Below are 9,666 nucleotides of genomic sequence, written 5' to 3'. Positions count from 1 at the left end.
AAAGAAAGACACAGAACAGGAACAACAGCTCCACAACCCCCTTGATTCCTACCCATTTCCAAGTCTTAGTTTCCCAGTTCCCATTACTCCGTATGCTTCCTAACCATCTTCCAATAATTCCCTTCTCCTTAAGATAGCTCAAGTCAATATCTGTAGTCTTGTCTGCTTACAACTTTGTAAAACAACTAAAAGTCAGACTAGTGTGGTGGCATACAATGAGGCTATACATCTTCCCATCCCATTATCAGAGAATAAACTTGAGCATTAAGGAGAAACACTTAAATCCTAGCTTTAGTTAGTCAGGTGGCTTAAGCAGAGCCATGTGCAATTAATGTGAGGGTCCTTTGAAATGAAAACCAGAAAAAGAAAGGGGCAAATGCCAGTAGGAAGATTAGACATTTCTAATGTAGATTAGATTGCATAGTCCTAGAATAGAAATCAGTCCTCATAAGAGCATACTAAATTGAGGTATTTTAGGAGAAAACCACCTGCAGCTGGGAACCACTCAATGGATTCCCCTTGCTCTCCCCCACTTTACAGAACCTCTCTGCCTGCAGAGAAAAATGGGGGAGAAAAGAAGGACCATGTGTATACATCTAATGAGTAGATTATGCAAGAGAATTTATGAGACACAAAAGAAACTAGGGGTTAAAACTTCTTTATTCTGTGGATTGAAGAGTGGCTTGTTCAAAAGACAAAGAAACAAGGAGGATCTCTCCTGAGATATTCTATTCCTTTAGGTTTATGCAGTTAGGTCTAGCTCTGCTCTTGTACACGGCAAGGGAGTTAACTAGACCAAAAGCCTAATGCCTGCTCCCTGGCTATGGACTCCATATGACTTTGAAACAGTAAGTTGACCTGTTAATTAAGAACAACGTAAAGTTCTATAAAGGTCTAATGTGTACTCAGAGAGAAGACTGCATTTGGTATAGGGAAACAGAACTCTACTCCATGACTGCTGACAGCTTATCAAGTCTTTCTTTCATGGATCATGCCTTTGGCATATCTAAAAAGTCATTGCCACACCTAAGGTCATTAAGATTTTCTCCTATGTTGTCTTCTAGGAATTTCAGTTTCATACTTTGTATTTAGGTCTATTATCCATTTTAGGTTAATTTTTGTGATGGGTATAAAGTCTGTGTCCAGATTCTTTTTTGTGTGTGAATGAGCAGTTGTTTTGGCACCATTTGTTGAAGAAACTATCTTTGCTCCATTGTATTGCCTTTGCTCCTTTGCCAAAGATCAGTTGACTGTATTTCTGTGGGTCTATTTCTGGGCTCTCTGTTCTGCCTCACTATCTATTTGTCAATTCTTTTGCCAATACCACACTGTCTTGATTACTATAGCTTTATAGTAAGTGTTGGAGTTGGACACTATCAGTCCACCAACTTTGTTCTTTTTTGACATTGAATTGGCTCTTCTGGGTCTTTTGCCTCTTCATATGGACTTTAGAATCAGTTTGTTGATATCCACAAAGTTACTTGCTGATATTTTAATGGGATTGCATTAAATCAATAAATCAAGTTAGGAAGAACTGACATCTTGACAACATTGTGTCGTCCTATCCATGAACATCCTATTTTCATACTATTTCCTTTTCTTGTCTTATTGCATTAACTAGGACTTCCAGTACAATTGAAAAGGAGTGGTGAGAGGAGACATCCTTGTCTTGTTCCTAATCTTAGCAGGAAAGCTTCTAGTTTTTTACCATTAAGTATGATGTTAACTGTAGGGTTTTTGTAGGTGTTCTTTATCAAGTTGAGGATGTTACCCTTTACTCCTAGTTTGCTGAGAATTATTATTATGAATGGATGTTGAATTTCGTCAAATTTTTTTCTATACCTATTGAAATGATTATGTGATTTTTCTTCTTTAACCTATTGATGTGATAGATTACATCATTTGATTTTCAAATATTGAACCAGCCTTAAATACCTGGCTTAAATCCCACATGGTCATGGCATATAATTCTTTTTATACATTGTTGAATTCATTCACTAATATTTTTTTGAGGATTTTTGCATCTGTGTTCATGAGGGATGTTGATCTGTAGTTTCTTTACTTGTAATGTCTTTGTCTGGTTTTAGGATGATGCAGGCCTTAAAATGAGTTAGGAAGTATTCCCCCTGCTTCTATTTTCTGGAAGAGACTGTAGATAATCAGTATAATTTCTTCATTAAATATTCTATTGCAGGGCGCCTGGATGGCTCAGTCATTAAGTGTCTGCCTTCTGCTCAGGTCATGATCCCGGGATCCTGGGATCGAGCCCCGCATCAGGCTCTCTGCTCAGCGGGAAGCCTGCTTCTCCCTCTCCCACTCCCCCTGCTTGTGTTCCCTCTCTTGCTGTCTCTCTCTCTGTCAAATAAATAAATAAAATCTTTTTAAAAAAATTCTGTTGCAGACCTCACCAGTGAACTCAGTAGGCCTGGTGCTTTCTGTTTTGGAAGATTATTAATAATTTACTTTCTTTAATAGATATAGACCCATATAGATTGTCTATTCTTCCTTTTGTTTTTCTCCAAATTGACTCCCAAGTTTTGAAGGACTTTTATCTACCACTATCTTTTCCATTTTTCTCAAACCCCAAGTACAAATACCACATGAAGGAAATAAAATTCCAAACAAGAAATATATATTATAGTTGTTCTAAGCAGCCTCATTATTTATGCAATTTCCTTTAAATATACAATACATACCTAGTATTCTAATAGTTATCAGTCATTTCAGCATTCAAAAGAAGGCCAAAAGGTATGACAATTTGTTCTTTGAAGCTGGTATATGATGGTAGGTCACTTCATCAATGAGTGACCCTGGCTGATACCCCACCTGGTAGATTTTAATAATTTGATTTCTGATACTTAGTGAACACTTAGTATATGAGTTTTATGTAAATTAACTCATTTGTACCTTACAATGTGCCTCTAAGGTAGATACCGTTGTCACTTCATTTTACAGATGAGAAAACTAAGACACAGAGAGGCAAAGTAAGTTGATAAAATCACATCAGTAAGTAAATGGTAAAGCCAGGTTTTGAACCCCAGTTATGTGGCTCTAGAGGCCATTACCTTGACCACTTTAAATGATTCAGTTTTATTGTCCTCTATGCATCCTTGCAAAAACAAAAAGCAAAGCAAAACAAAACAAAACAAAAAACAGAAAACAGAAACAAAAACACAACTTTGTGTCTTTGGGAAAAGAAACTGCTAGTGCTAAGAAAACTGTGGCTCCTGGCTGGAAAATATTAGGTTTTTATCAATTAAATACAGAAAAGTTGAATCTGGTGATGGCTCAGATGTCTAATACATATTGGTCCACAATGGGTTCTAAATGGAAAAAAAGGAACAGTAGGTCCTGAAACTGTTTCAGTGAGTGTTTGAGCCAGAACATGTATAAGTAAATTTTATTTCACATTTAAACTTATTGTCTGACAGAGGCAATTAAATTTCTCTTTCATCTCTGCATTTGCCAAAGGGAAATTAAAATGGAGTTCTATAGTCAAATAAGCTAGAAAAACATCAAGTTAAACAAATTTAAATAGGTTTCTTTACTAAGGGTTTTGCAGAGACTTTAGTATGTAACTACATAGTAACATGAATTTTAAGAGGTGGGAAGATTATGCTGTGTTTCTTAAACTATTTGATCATAGAAGCTTTTCTTCACAGCATCTAGCAGACTTAGTGTTTTATGGTATGCATATTAAAAAACATATTATGCCATATTCAATAAATTCGTATTCCATGTGATACTCATATATCATACTCAAAAAACTGGGAATAAACTGAGGTCTTGGAAAGTATCATTCCCTAGTGAAAACAAAGCCCAAAACACCTCTCATACCTCAATTTCTTCCTTTGTGGATCCTTCTGAAACTCTAAAGTTGGAAGCTACTAGGGAAGCTTAATCAGGGAAGCACTCACATCTCCACAAAGCATACTGTCTTCATATCTTGTTCACCCTTTCAAAAAAAAAAAAAAATCTATTGAGCATCTACTATTTGCTAACAATTAAAAAGATAGTTCCTGACCTCAAGAAGTTGACGGTCTATCCGGTTAAAAAGACAAGTAAATAGGCACTAATAATTTAGCATGATTAGATGCCACAGAATGCTATAGGAGAAAAGAAAAAAAAGAAAAGAAAAGATTATCTAGTCTTGAGGAGTTAAAGAAGGCTTCTCAGGGAGAGTGATATCAAAGCTGAGACCTAAGGAGGGATTATAGGAACAAAGGGAATGGAAGAAGAGCATATCATGCAGAACAGAAAAACACATGCAAAGACCCCTTCAAACCATACACACACAGAATATGAGCAAGTTGGGGTGGGGAAGATGAGTATTAGGAAATAAAGCTGAAGAGGTAAGGAGGATCTCTAATGAATCCCTACTTCATTCTGAAATCGAGAAATTGAAGTATATTAAGCTAGGAATTGAGATGATCAGATTTACATATTATACAGATCACTCCAACTGCAGTGTGGCAAACAGGTTAGAGGAAGGAAGGATTCAAAGCAGCAGAGAGACTCTTTAAAAGACTCTCTCCAGGAAGGGTTTACTTCTTATTCAAAATGTCATCAGTGCAACCGCAGCAGCAATGGCAGCACCACCTGGAAGCCTGGAAGTGCCGGCCCATCCCAGGCCTACTGAATCAGAATCTACATTTATTTATAAGGGCCCCAGAAGATTTGTTGGTACAGTAGAGTTTGAGAGGTACTGGCCTAAACTGCACAGTAGATGTAAAAATAAAGAAGTAAACACATTTAAGAACTATTTGGAGGAAGACATAATAGTACTTAGCATAACCATTGATTGGATAGGGCAAGGAGAAAAGAGAAATCAGTAAGGTAAAGAAGCCTGATAGAAATTAATGCAATTTCCTAAAATAAGGGACACTGGGAACAGAGAGACAGAGGAAAGAGATGAGTTCTGTTTTGTATACAGTTGATCCTTGAACAACATGGGTTTTAACTGTGCAGATCCATTTATATATGGATTTTTAAAAATAAATACAATACAGTGCTGCAAATCTAATTTCCTGATTATTTTTTCTTATGATTTTCTTAATAACATTTTCTTTACTCTAGCTTACTTCATTCTAAGAATATAGTATATAATACACATAACATACAAAATATGTGTTAGTCAACTGTTGACAGTATGGTTTCCAGTCAATAGTAGGCTATTAGTGGCTAAGTTTTTGGAGAGTCAACATTTATAAGTTTTCGACTTTTATTTGACCGGGGGTAGGGGGACTTGGTGCCACTAACCCCTGCATTATTCAAGGGTCAGCTAAAAATCAGTACATTCTTAAGTTCCTATAGGACATGAAGCTTTTCAGGAAACAGCTGGAAGTAAAACTCTGGAGTTGAAAAAAGAGATCTGGAGTGATCAGAATGTGTTGAAATAGATTAGATCACTCTAGAGCTGCACTTTCTAATATGGTAGCCTCTAGCCTCATGTGAGGACATGAAATGGGATTACTGTGACTGAGAAACTGAATTTTAAAATTTTATTTATTTTTAATTTAAATTTAAAAGTCGGGGCCCCTGGGTGGCACAGTCGGTTAAGCAACCGACTCTTGGTTTTGGCTTAGGTCATGATCTCAGGGTCATGAGATCGAGTTCCGAGTCGGGCTCCTTGCTCAGTGGGGAGTCTGCTTCTCCCTCTGCCTGCCACTCTCCCTCTCCCCCTCTCTGTCAAATAAATAAATAAAAATCTTTAAAAACAAAAATAAAATAAAATAAAAGATTTTATTTGACAGAGAGACACAGCAAGAGAGGGAACACAAGCAGGGGGAGTGGGAGAGGGAGAAGCAGGCCTCCCACAGAGCAGAGAGCCTGATGCGGGGCCCGATCCCAGGACCCTGAGATCATGACCTGAGCCAAAGGCAGAATGCTTAACGACTGAACCACCCAGGCACCCCTATAAATAAAATCTTTTAAAAAAAATAAAAATAAAAATAAAGGGAACATATACAGGCAGAATCCCTGAGAAGTTAAATCAGGATGGGCTTTGAAATGAAGATGAGCCTTGGACAGCTAGAGAGAGCACTCCATCCCCAGTGACAGGAAGAATGGAGAAAAGGATAGGTACAGATGTTGGGCTGCAGAAAGTAGCAAACATTCCCATCTGATAATGTCTACTTTCTCAGAAAGTGACCGGTTGTCAGCTGATGAGAGGGATGTAATGAGTAGGAAATATATAAAGAGATCAGGAGAATTTTAAAAATTGTCATGGGACTTCTGGTGTCCTTTTAGGGATGCAGAAACCTGGACAAAGAGATGCTGCCAAACTTACCATGAGCAAACAAACAAACAACAAATTCAGAACTTTCTTTAATCCATCCAAGTGTTGAGGTTGCCCGGTAACCAACAGAGAGACAAGACGTGACACTGGCTTATCTAGACAAAGCTGAACAAGAAGAGAAGTTCAGCTAAGATGATTGGTTAGAAAGGGTGAAGCCTCTGGAGCTGCAAACACAGGGAGTCTCAACACTCTTACGAGCTTTTCCTCCATGAACCAACTGGGTGGTCACACAAAAGATTTGGAGAATACTGGGAAGGTCTCCTTATTGTGCAAAACTTGGGAGAGGAACAGTAGCCCTTGCTGGAGGACTTGCTGCAATAGCTTGCTAGGACTCTCCACTCCTATCTTCGAGGGAACAAAAGCCTTAATTTGTGGCAGACAAAAACTGTCACTCTTAGGGCTCTTGTAAAGAGAAGGCCAAGAGAAGAGAACAGGAGGAAAAAAAAAAAAATCTATCCCAGGTACAGAGGCAGAAAAATGTGTTGGGCTTAGAACTATGCTAGTGGAGGCAGGAGCACTGAGAAAACCCACACCCCCAAGAGCCAGGGATGGTGACTGCCTAAGAGTGAGTCTTAATTAGAACAGAGAACATCTCCACCCCAACTCCCAATCCCCACTGTCAGTTAACTAGCATCAAGCAATAATTAACTTGTAAGACTTTCTCTGAGGTGCAACAAAAACTGCAAATCTAAATGTGAGAGTGGAGAAAAGTAAACCTCTGGTAAACTACCCCTACCCCAAAATACAAAGTACAGTTAGAGAAATTTTAAGCCTGTGGTACACTGACAGTAATCTCAAACCCAGCTCAATTACTAACTCTATACTAAAGGCCTAGTAGAAGGACAGGTGTGCTTATTTCCAGGCACACAAATTATTTATCTCAGTCTCTATGCTACAGTAGATGTCTGGCTTTCAAAAAAACAAACAAAAAAAAATGATAAAGAATACAAAAGGTCCAGAAAAAAACAATACCTTCCTACAACAGTACCTTCCTAAGAGACAAAGTAATCATCAGAATTAGAGTTAGATGAATGGATAAAGAAAATGTGATATATATATATATATATATATATATATATATATATATATAATGGAATATTACACACCCATCAAAAAAGAAATCTTGCCACTTGCAATGATGTGGACAGAACTAGAGGGTATTATGCTAAGCGAAATAAGTCAATCAGAGAAAGATAATTATCATAGGATCTCACTGATATGTGGAATTTAAGAAACAAGGCAGAGGATCATAGGGGAAGAGACGAAAAAATGAAACAAGATGAAACCAGAGAGGGAGACAAACCATAAGAGATTTTAATCTTAGGAAACAAACTGAGGGTTGCTGGAGGGGAGGGGGGTGGATGGATGGGGTAACTGGGTGATGGACACTGAGGAGTGTATGTGTTGTATTGAGCACTGGGTATTATGTAAGACTGAAGAATCACAGACCTGTACCCCTGAAACAAATAATACATTATATGTTAATTTAAAAAAAAAGAACTAGAGTCAGATAAAGTAAATAGGCACATATATGTTGGAACTGATAGGGAATTAAAAATAAGTATGTTAAGTCTCCAATGGAAGAGATGGACAATATATAAGATCAGATAGATAATATCAACAAAGGAATGGAAACTATAGGAAAAAAAATGAATGAAAATACTAGAAAGGAGCCCTGGGTGGCACAGTTGGTTAAGCATCCAACTCTTGTCTTTGGCTCAGGTTGTGATCTCAGGGTTGTGAGACTGAGCTGCACGTTGGGCTTCATGCTCAGCAGGGAGCCTGCTTGAGATTCTCTCTCCCTCTCCCTCTGCTCCCACCCTCTGCTCACGCAAACACTTTTTCTCCCTAAAATAAATAAATCTTTAAAAAAGAAAATACTAGACAAGAAAAGACCCCGAATAGCCAGAGGAATGTTGAAAAAGAAAAGCAAAGCTGGGGCATCACAATTCCGGACTTCAAGCTCTATTACAAAGCTGTCATCATCAAGACAGTATGGTACTGGCACAAAAACAGACACATAGATCAATGGAACAGAATAGAGAACCCAGAAATGGACCCTCAACTCTATGGTCAACTAATCTTTGACAAAGCAGGAAAGAATGTCCAATGGAAAAAAGTCTCTTCAACAAATGGTGTTGGGAAAATTGGACAGCCACATGCAGAAGAATGAAACTGGACCATTTCCTTACACCACACACAAAAATAGACTCAAAATGGATGAAAGACCTAAGTGTGACACAGGAATCCATCAAAATCCTAGAGGAGAACACAGGCAGCAACCTCTTTGACCTCAGCCGCAGCAACTTCTTCCTGGACACATCACCAAAGGCAAGGGAAGCAAGGGCAAAACTATTGGGACTTCATCAAGATAAAAAGCTTTTGCACAGCAAAGGAAACAGTCAACAAAACCAAAGACAACTGACAGAATGGGAGAAGATATTTGCAAATGACATATCAGATAAAGGGCTAGTATCCAAAATCTATAAAGAACTTCTCAAACTCAAAACCCAAAGAACAAATAATCCAATAAAGAAATAGGCAGAAGACATGAACAGACATTTCTGCAAAGAAGACACCCAAATGGCCAACAGACACATGAAAAACTGCTCAACATCACTCAGCATCAGGGAAATACAAATCCTCAATGAGATACCACCTCACACCAGTCAGAATGGCTAAAATTAACAAGTCAGGAAACAACAGATGTTGGCGAGGATGCAGAGAAAGGGGAACCCTCCTACACTGTTGGTGGGAATGCAAGTTGGTGCAGCCACTCTGGAAAATAGTATGGAGGTTCTTCAAAAAGTTGAACATAGAGTTACCCTATGATCCAGCAGTTGCACTACTGGGTATTTACCCCAAAGATACAAATGTAGTGATCCAAAGGGGTATGTGCACCCCAATGTTTATAGCAGCAATGTCCACAATAGCTAAACTATGGAAAGAGCCAGGATGTCCATCAACAGATGAATGGATAAAGAAGATGTGGTCACACACACACACACACACACACACACACACACACACAATGGAATATTATGCAGCCATCAAAAAAACAAAATCTTGCCATTTGCAATGACGTGGATGGAACTAGAGGGTATTATCCTAAGCGAAATAAGTCAATCAGAGAAAGACAAATATCATATGATCTCACTGATATGAAGAATTCAAGAAACAAGACAGAGGATCATAGGGGAAGGGAGGAAAAAATGAAACAAGATGAAACCAGAGAGGGAAACAAACCATAAAAGACTCTTAATCTCAGGAAACAAACTGAGGGTTGTTGGCGTGGTGGGGGGGGTGGGAGGGATGGGGTGGCTGGGTCATGGACATTGGGGAGGGCATGTGCTATGTGAGTGCTGTGA

This window comes from Halichoerus grypus, chromosome 11 (assembly GCF_964656455.1).
Source record: "Halichoerus grypus chromosome 11, mHalGry1.hap1.1, whole genome shotgun sequence".
Taxonomy (NCBI): Eukaryota; Metazoa; Chordata; class Mammalia; order Carnivora; family Phocidae; genus Halichoerus; species Halichoerus grypus.
This window is presented reverse-complemented; position numbering follows the sequence as displayed.